The sequence below is a fragment of the Lissotriton helveticus genome, chromosome 6 (genome assembly GCF_964261635.1).
Source record: "Lissotriton helveticus chromosome 6, aLisHel1.1, whole genome shotgun sequence".
Lineage (NCBI taxonomy): Eukaryota > Metazoa > Chordata > Amphibia > Caudata > Salamandridae > Lissotriton > Lissotriton helveticus.
The window spans coordinates 777,311,066-777,324,380 of NC_136067.1; the positions used below are offsets into that span (position 1 = coordinate 777,311,066).

The following is a 13,315-nucleotide window of genomic DNA, read 5'->3' on the forward strand; positions in this document are numbered from 1 at the left end:
CTGGTATTATCCTTTGTGAAGAACCAGAGTCGAGGCCCAACTATATTCTCAGTGCTCAAGGTTTATTTGGCAGAAAGATTCAACAGCCCCAACGCGTTTCGAGGTACGCCTACCTCTTGGTCACGGGTGGAGTAACATCACTTCGCCATTCTTTTAAAGTAAACAACGAGATGCATTCCGTCATGCATCACGTGCACACATAGAAAATGAAGAGATACTACGATTAGGCTACAAAGTAACAATAAATTCGCCTTCACTATAGTTTTTGCTGATTGCATCTATCTCAACAAAATAAAATAAACAGTATGCATCTTGGCTTTTCAGCTACAGATACAGGCAACTATTTACATCGTGTATCACATTTATCAACATTAACTAATAAATGTCAGAAAATACATAAATGCCTGTTATGTATCAGCTTTCTCGAAAATCTCTGCCCAAGTGGGCTTTTAACCTTCCAAGTACTGTTCATAATGTCGAGTTTAAATTCAAGTCCTGCCCCAGTGGGCGTGAAGTCCTTCCCCTGAAACAAAAGACGAAACATTCCTATTTTAGCCTGTGTACTCCCATCCATCACTATGCAAATAAATCCACAAGTGCTATTAAAAAATCACATTTCTTTAAAAGTTTTACACATTCTTACAGAGACGCGACAACAAGTAATTAGTTCTTTCAAATTGCACCAGTTACTCATAAAGGTGTACTGCTAGTTCTTCTCCAAGGTTGTGCCCAATCGGTTGGATGGTATTATATTTAATTATATACTTGGATTCTAGTTTACGTAATTCTAGCCATCTGTTCCCACCTCTCTCTTTATTTTCAACGCAGTCTAGCACCGTAAATGTCAGCAGATTGGGGTTCTGATTGTGTACTGCCGCAAAGTGCCTTGCTACAGGGTATTGGTGGTTCAAGTTTTTTATGGCTCTTAAATGTTCTAATACTCTGAGTTTTGCCTGTTTTGTGGTGCACCCAATGTAAAATTTGTCACATGGACAATGTAATGCATATATAGCATGGTCAGTCGTGCAACTAAGGTGTTTGGTGATCTTGTGTGCCTCTTGATCTTTAGAAATCTTTATTGACTTACAATTTCTGCTGGTCTTGCATGCTTTGCACCGTTTACAAGGAAAAAATCCTTGTATAGCATCTGCTTTGGGACGTTCTCTGATTAATGTAGTGCTCAGGGTGTCCTTCAGTGATTTTGCCTTCATGTAAGTCAATGACGGTGTCTCGTGTATGGCCTCACATAGATCTTTATCCAATTTAAGGATATCCCAAAACTTCCGTAAACTCCGTCTCACTTCCCAGGACTGACTGTCATACCGGGTTATGAATCGGATTTTATCATCCATAGGACGTTCTTTAGGGATCAGAAGTTCTTCTCTCTCTTTTTGATCTACCTTTATTTCTGCCTGTTTGATGATTACATTGGAATATCCCCTTTCACGAAATCTTGCTATCATGAGTTCTTTTTCTTTTTCATAGTGCAGCTCTGTGCTGCAATTTCGTTTGGCCCTGGTCAACTCTCCCAGAGGTATGCTTCTTATAAGTGTAACAGGGTGACAACTTTCAGCGTGTAGGAGACTATTCCCCGCTGTTTTTTTTGCGGAATAAGGAGCTTGTTAGAACTCCATCCTTTACCACAAGGTTGACATCCAAAAATTCCAACTGTGTCTTACTCATGTGGCTCGTGAATTTAAGATTAAGACCATTATTATTGATGATCATTTCAAATTCATGAGCTTGTTCACGGGTGCCCTTCCAGACACAGAAGATGTCATCTATATAACGCAGCCAGAGGACGGCGTGGGTACTAAAGTGGGAGATGTTACTCACCACTTGCTCCTCCCACCAGCCCATGTAAAGACCAGCAAAGCTGGGGGCAAAGCAAGTACCCATCGCCGTCCCCCGTATCTGTCTGTACATTTTTTTATCAAATATGAAAACATTATTTTCAAGACATATCTGCATCATACACAATATCATGTTAGTGTGGCTCCAGTGGGAAATAGACCGTTCCTTTAGAAAGTGTCTGCATGCCTCTAACCCCAAATTTTGGGGAATGCTCGTATACAAACTGACAACATCAAAACTGATCATCCAATAATCAGGATTCCATGTAAAGTTGTTAATTTTTCTGAGGAAGTCAGATGTATCCTTGATATAAGACGGTAGGGACTGGAATAACGGTTGTAAAAAGTGATCGATGTACCTAGAAGTTTTTTCTAGTAAACTACCCACTGAGGAGACAATCGGTCTCCCAGGTGGTTTCCCAAAATCCTTATGTAACTTGGGCAGTAGGTACAGTGCTGGCATCATGGGGTATTTACACAACAGGTATTTATACTCCTCATCTTCAATGATACCACTAACTTTCCATTCAACCAGTTTATCAAAAAACATTTGCTTCATATTGTTATATTCTTGTCTTGTGGTCAAAACATAGTTCTCTTGATCATTAAGTTGCCTGTATCCTTCTTCTAAATACATCTCAACCGGCCACAGTACAACGTTACCACCTTTGTCGCTGTTCCTGATAATTACATCGGTCCAGCTCTCCATCTCTTTCAGTGCTAGGAATTGGTTATTGGTGAGATTGAGTTTAAGTTTAGGTCTTCTTTTTTCAATTTTACGCATTTCATCTAACACCCCTTGTTCAAAACTATCAATGTAGATATTGGCAATGTTAGGTACAAATATCGACTTAGGTCTAAACCCGCTAGCACTACACATATCAACCCTTTCTGATTCCATCAGATTAAGCAGAGGATCTATATTCACATTTTAACAACCTGCTAGTTCTTGAAAGGCCTGTAGTGTTTCTGCATCATTCGGGGTTAACATACTAGGTTTCTTAACAGTATTGTCCTTTTTCAGTCTAATTTTACTCGCAAACCACTTTTTTAATTTAAGCTTGCGGGTAAACTTGAACAAGTCAATACGTGAGTTAGTGAAATTAAATCTTGAGGTGGGACAAAATGACAGACCACGTGATAGTACTTGCATCTGAGCAGCCGTTAATGTACGTTTAGAAAGATTTACCACTGTTTTCTTCATCATTTCTTCGCAATCTTTCCTCTGGTGCGCGTTCCCACTGGGCTGGCCACCTCGTGTGAGCTTCCTCCTCTGTTGACCTTGCTTCCTCCTCTGCCGCCTCTTCCACGATTCCTTGGGGGCGTGCCCATCTGGCGACCTTGTACCATTAGAGCAAATTCCTTTAAAATTCGGTCTTTTGGTTGGACCGACTCTAGCTGCTCCGAGGTGTCGCTTTCTTCAGATTCACTTTCACGTATCACCAGGGTTCTTTCAACTTGTACTCCCCCAGTTTGATCAGCCCCACCTGGGCTTTTGGTGGCTCGCTTCGATTTCCCTTTCGTGTTGGCAGAGTCTCTTAAGGCATCAAACTTCTTGGCAAAGGTCAAAATCTGACCTTTTTTGTAGTCAACCTCATCACGAATGAATTTCCTTTGCTTTTTTTCTTTTATTTCCTGTTCGGTTTTTTCCAAGCGCTTATTGATTTTGGCCATCTCAGTTGCAAAGTCAGTTTCTGTACATATTTCTTTTAACTTGCTAGTTATACTTTCAATCTCTTCATTCAATTTGCCACATTCCTTTTCAGCGTCTGTTATCAGCATTTTCAGCATATTAATGGAGCAGTTATGATTGTTTTCCATCCAATCATTAATTAGAGCAGGGTCCGGTTTCTGAAAAGTGGGTACAATAAAGATACGTAGTCCACGGGGAATGCGATTACATTCTATGTACTTTGTGAGAGCTGCCGCATCCCACCACTTTGAAAGTTCACGTTTTAATGCTTTCCCCAGCGCATCCCAGAGTTTTTTACTTTCATCCACTATTATAACAGATGGTGCACTTTCCTTCGCAGTATCTCCCTTGCTGGTCCCAGCATGGGAAAACAATTTCTCTAACGTGTCTCTCCTACTGCTGTTTCTCAGCTCCGCCATTCTCACCTATACAGCGTGCCCCCCGGCGTGCCGCTGTGAGCACTGAAAAACTATCCGTCTTGCCTGATGCAGAGCCCCGGCGTGTTCTCCGGCTACTGCGTCTGCCTGTACTGGATATAACTCACAGGTGGACTCGAGGAGTTTTGAAAAAAATGTCACTCTTTTCTTCCAGCTCCCTTAACCAGTGTCCACAAGCTGCGGTAATGCAACAATCTTACCGCATTTTTTTATGCAATTCCAGTCTTCGGCAAAATAGTTTCAGGCGGGCAGAAGCGTTTAAATTTAAACACAACACGAAAAAGCGGCGTGCTTCTGCCGCTTGCACGGCGGGCGCTTGACAGGATCGCCGATCCTTTAAGTAAGTCAAATACTGGTATTATCCTTTGTGAAGAACCAGAGTCGAGGCCCAACTATATTCTCAGTGCTCAAGGTTTATTTGGCAGAAAGATTCAACAGCCCCAACGCGTTTCGAGGTACGCCTACCTCTTGGTCACGGGTGGAGTAACATCACTTCGCCATTCTTTTAAAGTAAACAACGAGATGCATTCCGTCATGCATCACGTGCACACATAGAAAATGAAGAGATACTACGATTAGGCTACAAAGTAACAATAAATTCGCCTTCACTATAGTTTTTGCTGATTGCATCTATCTCAACAAAATAAAATAAACAGTATGCATCTTGGCTTTTCAGCTACAGATACAGGCAACTATTTACATCGTGTATCACATTTATCAACATTAACTAATAAATGTCAGAAAATACATAAATGCCTGTTATGTATCAGCTTTCTCGAAAATCTCTGCCCAAGTGGGCTTTTAACCTTCCAAGTACTGTTCATAATGTCGAGTTTAAATTCAAGTCCTGCCCCAGTGGGCGTGAAGTCCTTCCCCTGAAACAAAAGACGAAACAGTCCTATTTTAGCCTGTGTACTCCCATCCATCACTATGCAAATAAATCCACAAGTGCTATTAAAAAATCACATTTCTTTAAAAGTTTTACACATTCTTACAGAGACGCGACAACAAGTAATTAGTTCTTTCAAATTGCACCAGTTACTCATAAAGGTGTACTGCTAGTTCTTCTCCAAGGTTGTGCCCAATCGGTTGGATGGTATTATATTTAATTATATACTTGGATTCTAGTTTACGTAATTCCTCGAAACGCGTTGGGGCTGTTGAATCTTTCTGCCAAATAAACCTTGAGCACTGAGAATATAGTTGGGCCTCGACTCTGGTTCTTCACAAAGGATAATACCAGTATTTGACATATATATATATATATATATATTATATATTTATTTATTTATTTTTTGTGCTCAGAACAACATATTTGGTGTATTTCTTCAGAGTGCATAAAGTTATAGTTTTCAATTTCTCAGCAACGCTTCATATGTTAGACTTCACTCTCAATTACTGTTTTCAATACTATTGCTGTATTTTTGAGGGGTGATTTCCGGTTATTTATATATGGCAACTCTCCCAATGCGCATTGAAGGGCAAAGTGTTAAGAAGTGCGCTTCTGTTCTTTCCTGAGTGTGCATAGGGCTCTGCTTGTTATGGTTAATGTGGCATTGTTCACCATCCACAACATTGTTGCTACACTTTGTGAGGTGATTTCCTGTCACATATATCTGGCAACTCTCTCACTGCGCACAGAAGGGCAAAGCATTTTGAGGTGAGCTTCTATTCTTTCCTGAGTGCGCATAGGGCTTTGCGTATTGCGGTTAATGTTACATTGTTCCCCGTTCGCAACATTATTGCTATATTTTGCAAGGTGATTCTCTGTCACATATATTTAGCAATTCTCTCACTGCGCATTGAAGGGCCAAGCATTGTGAAGTGATCTTCTATTCTTTCCTGAGTGCGCATAGGGTCTTGCTTGTTGTGATTAATGTGGCATTGTTTTCTGAGATACTTCTACTAACACTCAAACGCTAAGAACTACTAGTCTTAATTGTCTGGTTTAACAGGTACCACTTAAGTGTGGTTCTCTTTAAGTCTTCATATTATTCTTGGTGTGTTTTTTTGTTGTTTTTGTTGTTTTTTTTCCCTCCCAAGTTACTTTTCCAGTTAGTATTACCAAAAACATTTTCACAAATGTCTCATACTAAGAAAGGCAATAAAGGCTCTAAGCCGTCTTCTTTTGCAGAAGTGATTAAGCAACCTCGTGCTTCAATAGGGAAGAACTCTTCTTCACCACCCTCCTCTTCCTCCTTAGACACTTCATCTTCATTAACAGACACAACTATGGATCGTATTTTAAAGGAAGTGTCATCAATAAGTTGTCGTCTAGCGGACATGGATGCTAACATCTCTTCTCTCGCGGCAGAGACCAAATCAATAAGAGCGGATATTGTGCACTTTCATAATAAAACAGACATCTTAGACCAAAGGCTTAAAGCAGTAGAAACACAAATGGATTCATTCAATAACAGAGGTCAGGATTTGTCATTTTTACACAGTAAAATTATTGATTTGGAAGACCGCAATAGACGAGACAATATCCGTTTTTTTTGGTTTTTCAGAAGGAGTTGAAGGGCAGAATGCTAGCTCTTTTTTGTGTAACACCCTTCCTAAATTGCTGGGAGTTACTTTTGATCCATTGCTAGAGATACAGCGAGCTCACCGGATTGGTCCTCCTCATAAGGGCTTCGACTCTAGACCTAGACCTTTAATAGCACGTTTCTTGAGACATGATCAGGCTCGCCAGATTTTAATGCTGGCACGTTCACAAGGTAAATACATCTATAATAATCAAGAAATCCGTATGGCAGCTGATTTTTCTAGAGAAACAAATGAGTGGAGAAAGGCATTCCTTTCTATGAGAACCTCATTAAAGAAAATGGGCATTAAGTATGGTCTCTTCGACCCAGCACGCTTCCGCATTACCATCAATGGTGAATCTAAATATTTCTACAATCCTGATGATTTACAGCACTTCTTAGATAATTTGTCAATACAAGATGTGGAAATGCAGCAATCCGTCTCTGTTCAGAGCGTTCAAACTACTAAATATCCTCTACACCTTACTGAAGGAAGACACAGAGATTTTGGAGAACTCCGCCAACGTGGTAGAGACATTGAACGCTCTCCTCGCACTCATGTTGATAAAGTATCTGCCCCTGCAACAGCAAATGTTTTCACTCAAGACAAACACAGGAACAAATCTCGCTCTCCTTTAAAATCCGCTTCAGAGGAAGAATGAAATTAAACTTAAGAGCAATCACCTGATTCTGTCTTAAACTGTACCTATGTAGTTTTACATTTATATTACATAATAGTTCTGCAATACGTCATTAAATTTAGCTAATATTATCTATATTTGACATTTATAATATATACATCTTATCCTCTAATTATAGATTGCATACGTACTATAACAGATCTTAACAGATCTCCTACCCTTCTCCTTAAACTCTAGATATTTCAATATTTATACCTCTCTCTGTTCATGCATGAGATGTTTATATATTTATATTCCTGTTTAGTTAGCAATTATTAGCTATTAGCCTTATTCATACTTCTAATTATTCATATATTATTCTTTTTAATACTGATTGTTGAATTTTGTATATATATGGTATATTTCTCCACTCTTTTTATTGCTGTCATTTATTATTGAATGTTAATCTATATGCTTATTCTTTTACATTGCCTTCAGGTAAGTATATCGGTATAGGTATGTGTATTGATACGCCTGCAGATACAATAATATATTTAAGATAAAATTAAATGTGTTGGCATTTCACTTTAATATGGCATTTTGTACCATCCTTCATGAATTTGTATTATTAGATGTCTCAATATTATTCTTGCTCTACTTCTATTTGAACTCTATATCTAGCCTGTTTTTCACCTTTTATATTAGTCCTAACTACAGAATACTTATTACCTCCTGAGGGGGTTTTGCCCGTGGTGGTGCTCTGGTGAGCCCAGACCCGCGGTCAAAAGTTCACGTATTGATTATATTTTGTATTTCTTATTCTATTTTTCTCTCTCATTTTTCTTTTTTCTTCTATTTCTTTCTTTCTTATAATTTTCCTTGCTTCTTCTTAAACTCCATCTGCTATCCTAAATACTTCGTCTCTCACTCTCCTGTAATTGCCCTTTTCAATACTTTCAGCACTTCTCAACACTTTTCTCATTGATTCATTGGTATTCGTAGATATGACTAACACCCGCCCTATACGTATTGTAACATGGAATGTTAATGGTTTGACACATTACATTAAACGTAAAAAGGTACTTTCATATTTGCAGTCTAAAAAAGTAGATATAGGGGAGGAGCTGCGCGGGCATCCAAGATGGTCGCGTGAGCACAGGGCTCCCCGGACCCGCGCCGCCCCTCACGATTATCCTGGCAACATCCTGATTTCGAGGATGGGCTTTTGTTCGCATATCCTTGCTGATCTTCGGACACTTTGAAAAATCGAATTTGGACGCTGGGGTCCACTTTTGCATCGTCTTTACTTTTTGAGGCCCACCCCGAGGCGGACCGGGGGCTCGATTGCTGCCTGCGCCGTGGAGTAGTTGATCAACAACGGCTGCCAGGGTCCCCTTCGGGTCGACCCCTCTTGACTTTCGGTTTCGATTTCTGCTCCTGGCTCTGATTGGGGTGCAGCCTTTCACCACCTTTGGCGGACCTGCAGTCTCCTCTTCGTCTGGTGTTGGCCTGATTGTTTGCCCATGCCTCGGCCCCTTCGTCCCTGCGACACCCGGACTTGGTCTTGTCAACTGTCTGGACACTTTGCGCCCGGCCATTTTCACTAGGTCGCGAGGGCCCCCTCGGGGTCCCTTCTCCAACATGGCTACCGGGCAGCCCTTTGAGAAACGCAAGACTAAGGCACCTCTCCGTGGTGGCCAAAGCCAGACTAATATCATGGACCACTACTCACAGGTCAAGGGGTCGCCCGGCGCTTCTGGCCGTGTCTCGGATACCTCCAAGACCCTCTTTCCGACGTCCTCGGACCCATCATTGCAGGACGTCATGGGAGCCATAGCCAATATGCAGGCCTCTATGGGACAGCAATACGAGGCCTTGGCTTCTAAGATCGATACTGTGGCCATCGACATTACGCTGATTAGAGCGGATCTGTCGAAGACTAATGAAAGGGTTGAGTCATTGGGCCTGCAGACTTCCAGTCTCACCGCGGATATCACGGAGGCCCAGACGGAGATCACCAATCTACGTTCCTCGCACGACCTGCTGGCTCGTCGTCTCGAGGACTACGAAAATAGGGCCCGTCACAACAATGTGCGCCTTATTGGTGTCCCGGAGAATTCAGAGGCTGGGGGGGTCGATCTCTTGGTTAAGGACTTGATTGCTAACCATTTGTCTCCCGCTGGACTGAGTAAGTTCTTTGCGGTCGAGCGCGCTCATCGTGTTCCCGGCGGAAAGGCTCAGCCAGGTGTCCCCCCGAGGCCCATTGTTGCCAGGTTGCTCCACTTTAGAGACCGGGACGCTGTCTTACAGGCCTCACAGGACAAGGGCCCAGTTAACTTTGAAAATGCCTCAGTTTCCTTTTATCCTGACTTTTCACCGCTTGTCCAGAAGCAAAGACTTGGATTCGAAATTCGGGTTTGGGCCGGGCTTCATAGCCTGGGTGCAACTCCTTTACGAGAGCCCCCTGGCCCAGGTAGTTGTTAACGGACGAGTGTCTTGCGTTTTTGCGCTGGGACGGGGCACCCGTCAGGGCTGTCGGCTGTCCCCCCTGCTGTTTGCTCTCGCTCTCGAGCCGCTTGCGGCGTGCCTTCGCTGGGAACCTTCTATGCGGGGCATCCGGTGGTCCCCTGACTTTGAGGATCGAGTCTCGCTATATGCAGACGACATCCTACTGTACCTCACCTCCCCTAAAAAGTCCCTTAATGTGCTTTTTGATGTTCTTACTTCCTTCGGTAGGAACTCCGGTCTCGTTATTAATTGGGCTAAATCCTGCGTCTACGTTTGGCCGGAGATCTCCCTCCGCTGCCGCGTAGATTTCCGATTCAAGTGACGGAGACTGGTTTCAGGTATTTGGGGATTTATATTTCCCTGGACCCCCACATGCGTTATGAACTCAATTTATTGCCCCCCCTTCAGCGGCTCAAGCTTGATGTGGCTCGCTGGCGTAGGTTGCCGCTGTCGCCCCTCGGCAGGGCAGCGCTTTTCAAGATGATGTCCCTGCCCCGATTTTTGTATGCACTCCAGAACTCTTTTGACCCGATTGCTTCGGGCTATTTTCGTGAAGTGGAGAGCCTGCAGAGACAACTGGTCTGGGATGGGCGTGCCCGTATCGCCCTTTCTAAGCTCACTCTTCCATGGTACGATGGCGGGATAGCCCTCCCGGACATCAGGCGTTACTATTGGGCATCTCAACTGAGTGCAATTAACCACGTACCTACGCACCGGGCCCTGCCCCGGCATTCTCGATGGATAGATTTATTTTGCCTGGGGGGACCTTCTCCAGAGCGTTGTACTCTGGTGGTCTCCGCGGAGCACTGACCGGTCCCACCAAGATTGCTGTGAGAGTGTGGCATGATGCGAATGCGGCTTTGGGCTGGCGGGGCAGATTTACTCAAGCCACCCCTTTGTATGATTCAGAATGCTTGGGCCATCTGTGGAGAACGAAAGGATTTGATAAATGGGATATGATCAGTATTAGCAGAGTGGGCGATTTGTGGTCGAAGGGTACCGTTAAGTCCTTTGATGTGCTGCGAGTTGAGTATGAGCTTGGCGATACTGAATTCTTTAGGTATGCCCAGATCCGCCACGCTCTGTTGTCTGTGTTTGCAGCGAGCGGGTGTCGATATCCCTGAGTCTTCCCCTTTGGAGGACCGTATTTTGGATGGTCACATGCCCGACAGCACGATCTCTCTCATCTACAAGAAATTCATTAATAACAGAGCTGACTTGCTGGTTCGCCTCTAGGCTTCGTGGGGTGCTGACGGGCTTGAATTGGACGATGAGGACTGGCAATCCGCACTGTCCTCTCCTAAGGAGGCCGCCATTCCTGCCCGACTGCGGTTCGTCCAACTGAAGATACTTCATCGAGTGTATGTCACTGGGCCTAGCCTGGTTCTAATGGGTTTTTCTTTGGATGGGCTATGTAAGCGTGGCTGTGGGATGTCTGGTTCTTTTCTCCACATATTGTGGGAATGCCCAAAGGTGGTCAGATTCTGGTCTCGAGTGCATGAAGTCATGAAGAGTGTCACCGGTGTGTCCCTGCTGCCCGAGGCCAGGCGTTGTCTGTTGAATGTCTGGGAGCCTAATGACTATAGCTCGACTCAGATCACATGGGCGACTCTTGGAAATATGGTTGCGAAGAGGGACATTGCCCAGCTCTGGGGTTCGCATAGACCACCTACCCTGTCCACGTGGAAAGACAACATGGACTGGTGCATGTTCCGGGAGAAAACTGTGTACCTTTCCCGGGGACGGCCCAAGAAATGGGGTAGAATTTGGCCCCAGTGGCATGCTTACCGTGGTAATATATGTACTACTCCCCCACACGATGTAACCATTGACGTGTCTTTGACCCCCTAATTGGCATTCACTCGTCATCTACTATATTCTGTTTGCTTGTTTCCTTGTCCGCCCCTACCCCCCGTTCTCTCCGATGGTGCTATATTAATTTACCCCTTGAGCCTCGCCCACACGTACCCATGTCAATGTATTATTATGTCCTTGCCTTGTGAAGTTTGATTGTTTTGTTGTATTTATGTTTCTTCAATAAAAAATAAATAAATAAATAAATAAATAAATAAATAAATAAAAAAAATGATGGATAACATTTCCCACACAGGTGATTGAGATGCTCTATGGTGATTTTCAGTTTCCTACATCTCTTGTCATGATAACAAGTACATGCAAAGTGACATAATTGGAATAATAAAGCATTTCTACTTTGTTAAAAAAAAAGTAGATATAGCTGTGTTACAGGAAACCCACCTTGATGAGCTGGAATCCAACAAGTTATGCAGAGACTGGGTGGGAAAGGCCTTTCACAGTAGCATTACTAAATGTCCTTCTTCAGATACTAACCCCACCCGTAAATGTGGAGTGGTGATCCTAATTCGCAAGTCCTTACCATGCTCTATATTGAAGACCTGGGAAGATCCTGATGGTAGATATGTTTTTGTCAAACTACGTATTGGAGACGCCCATCTTTGCGTAGGATCAGTTTATGCTCCAGTTGGTGCAAAGAAATCCTTTTTTCTTCAGTTGAACCGCCTGCTTTCTGCGATCAATTCCTCTCATTACTTGTTGGGAGGGGACTGGAATTTGACAAGAGACCCGGTTTTAGATAAGACTGGTCCTCTTGACAAGAACAATGCCTCCGATAGAGCCCTCATGACTGATATAATGGAAGACAATGGTCTTGTGGATCACTGGCGCCTTTCTCACCCGACTGACTTGGAATACACATTTACATCACCAACTCATGACACTCTTTCTAGACTTGATTATTTTTTTCTTTCTCAAAGAATTGTTCAACTTGTCCATGATTCTACTATTCTGGAAGCCTCTATTTCGGCTCACTCTCCAGTTCTTGTTTCTTTACAGACGGGACTAGCTAAGCCTGGTCGTAAACCCTGGCGCCTAAACATACAGCGTTACAAGACCCCTCAGGGTAAAGCACAACTAAGTAATCATCTTCAAGATTATCTCTCAATTAATCAAAACTCTGTAACATCCAATAGAATCCTTTGGGCTGCTGCCAAGGCCACAATACGTGGTTAACTTATGAGACATGCTGCAATAGCTAATAGGAACAATATTGTGAGACAATAACAAATAGAACATGATATTCAATTATTGACCCAATCTTATACTAAAACACATACTTTGCAAATTCGTAAACTATTAGAACAGTCTAAAATGCTGCTTAATAGCCTTTTCACTTCTAAAGCTGAGTATGAAAAATGAAACATAGACACTATGAGCAGGGAGAGAAGGCAGGGAGGCTCCTAGCAGCTCAGCTACGTCAGCGAGAGGCTGCTATGGCAATCTCAGCAATAAAATCATCAGATGGGACTTTATTGACTAGTCCCCAATATATTGTTAATGAGTTTGCATCTTATTACAAATCTTTATATACCCCAGAACCCTCCTTAGATTTATCTAACATGAATTCTTTTCTTTCAAAAGTTAATTTGCCTAGCCTATCTGAGGAGGGCAGAGCACTCCTAGATGGTCCAATAACAAAAGATGAGATTACAAAAGCTATTGCATCTCTCCCATATAATAAAGCCCCTGGTGACGATGGTTTCCCTGCAGAATTCTACAAATGGTCTGGTGACAACATTGTAGACATATTACATGCTGCTTTTCAGGAGGCAGACGCTACAGCTTCTTTAGGCCCTATCTC

At 42.9% G+C, this 13,315-nt stretch overlaps 1 long non-coding RNA gene across 1 annotated transcript in view; it reads right to left on the reverse strand.

Annotated features, from left to right (window-relative positions):
* Window positions 1–4,453: 4,453 nt before the first annotated feature.
* Window positions 4,454–13,315, reverse strand: part of LOC144761532 (uncharacterized) — a 276,130-nt gene continuing 267,268 nt past the window's right edge. Inside the window, exon 3 of the long non-coding RNA XR_013595768.1 lies at window positions 4,454–4,858. This is a non-coding gene — a long non-coding RNA (uncharacterized LOC144761532). The remainder of the gene's footprint in view (window positions 4,859–13,315) is intronic.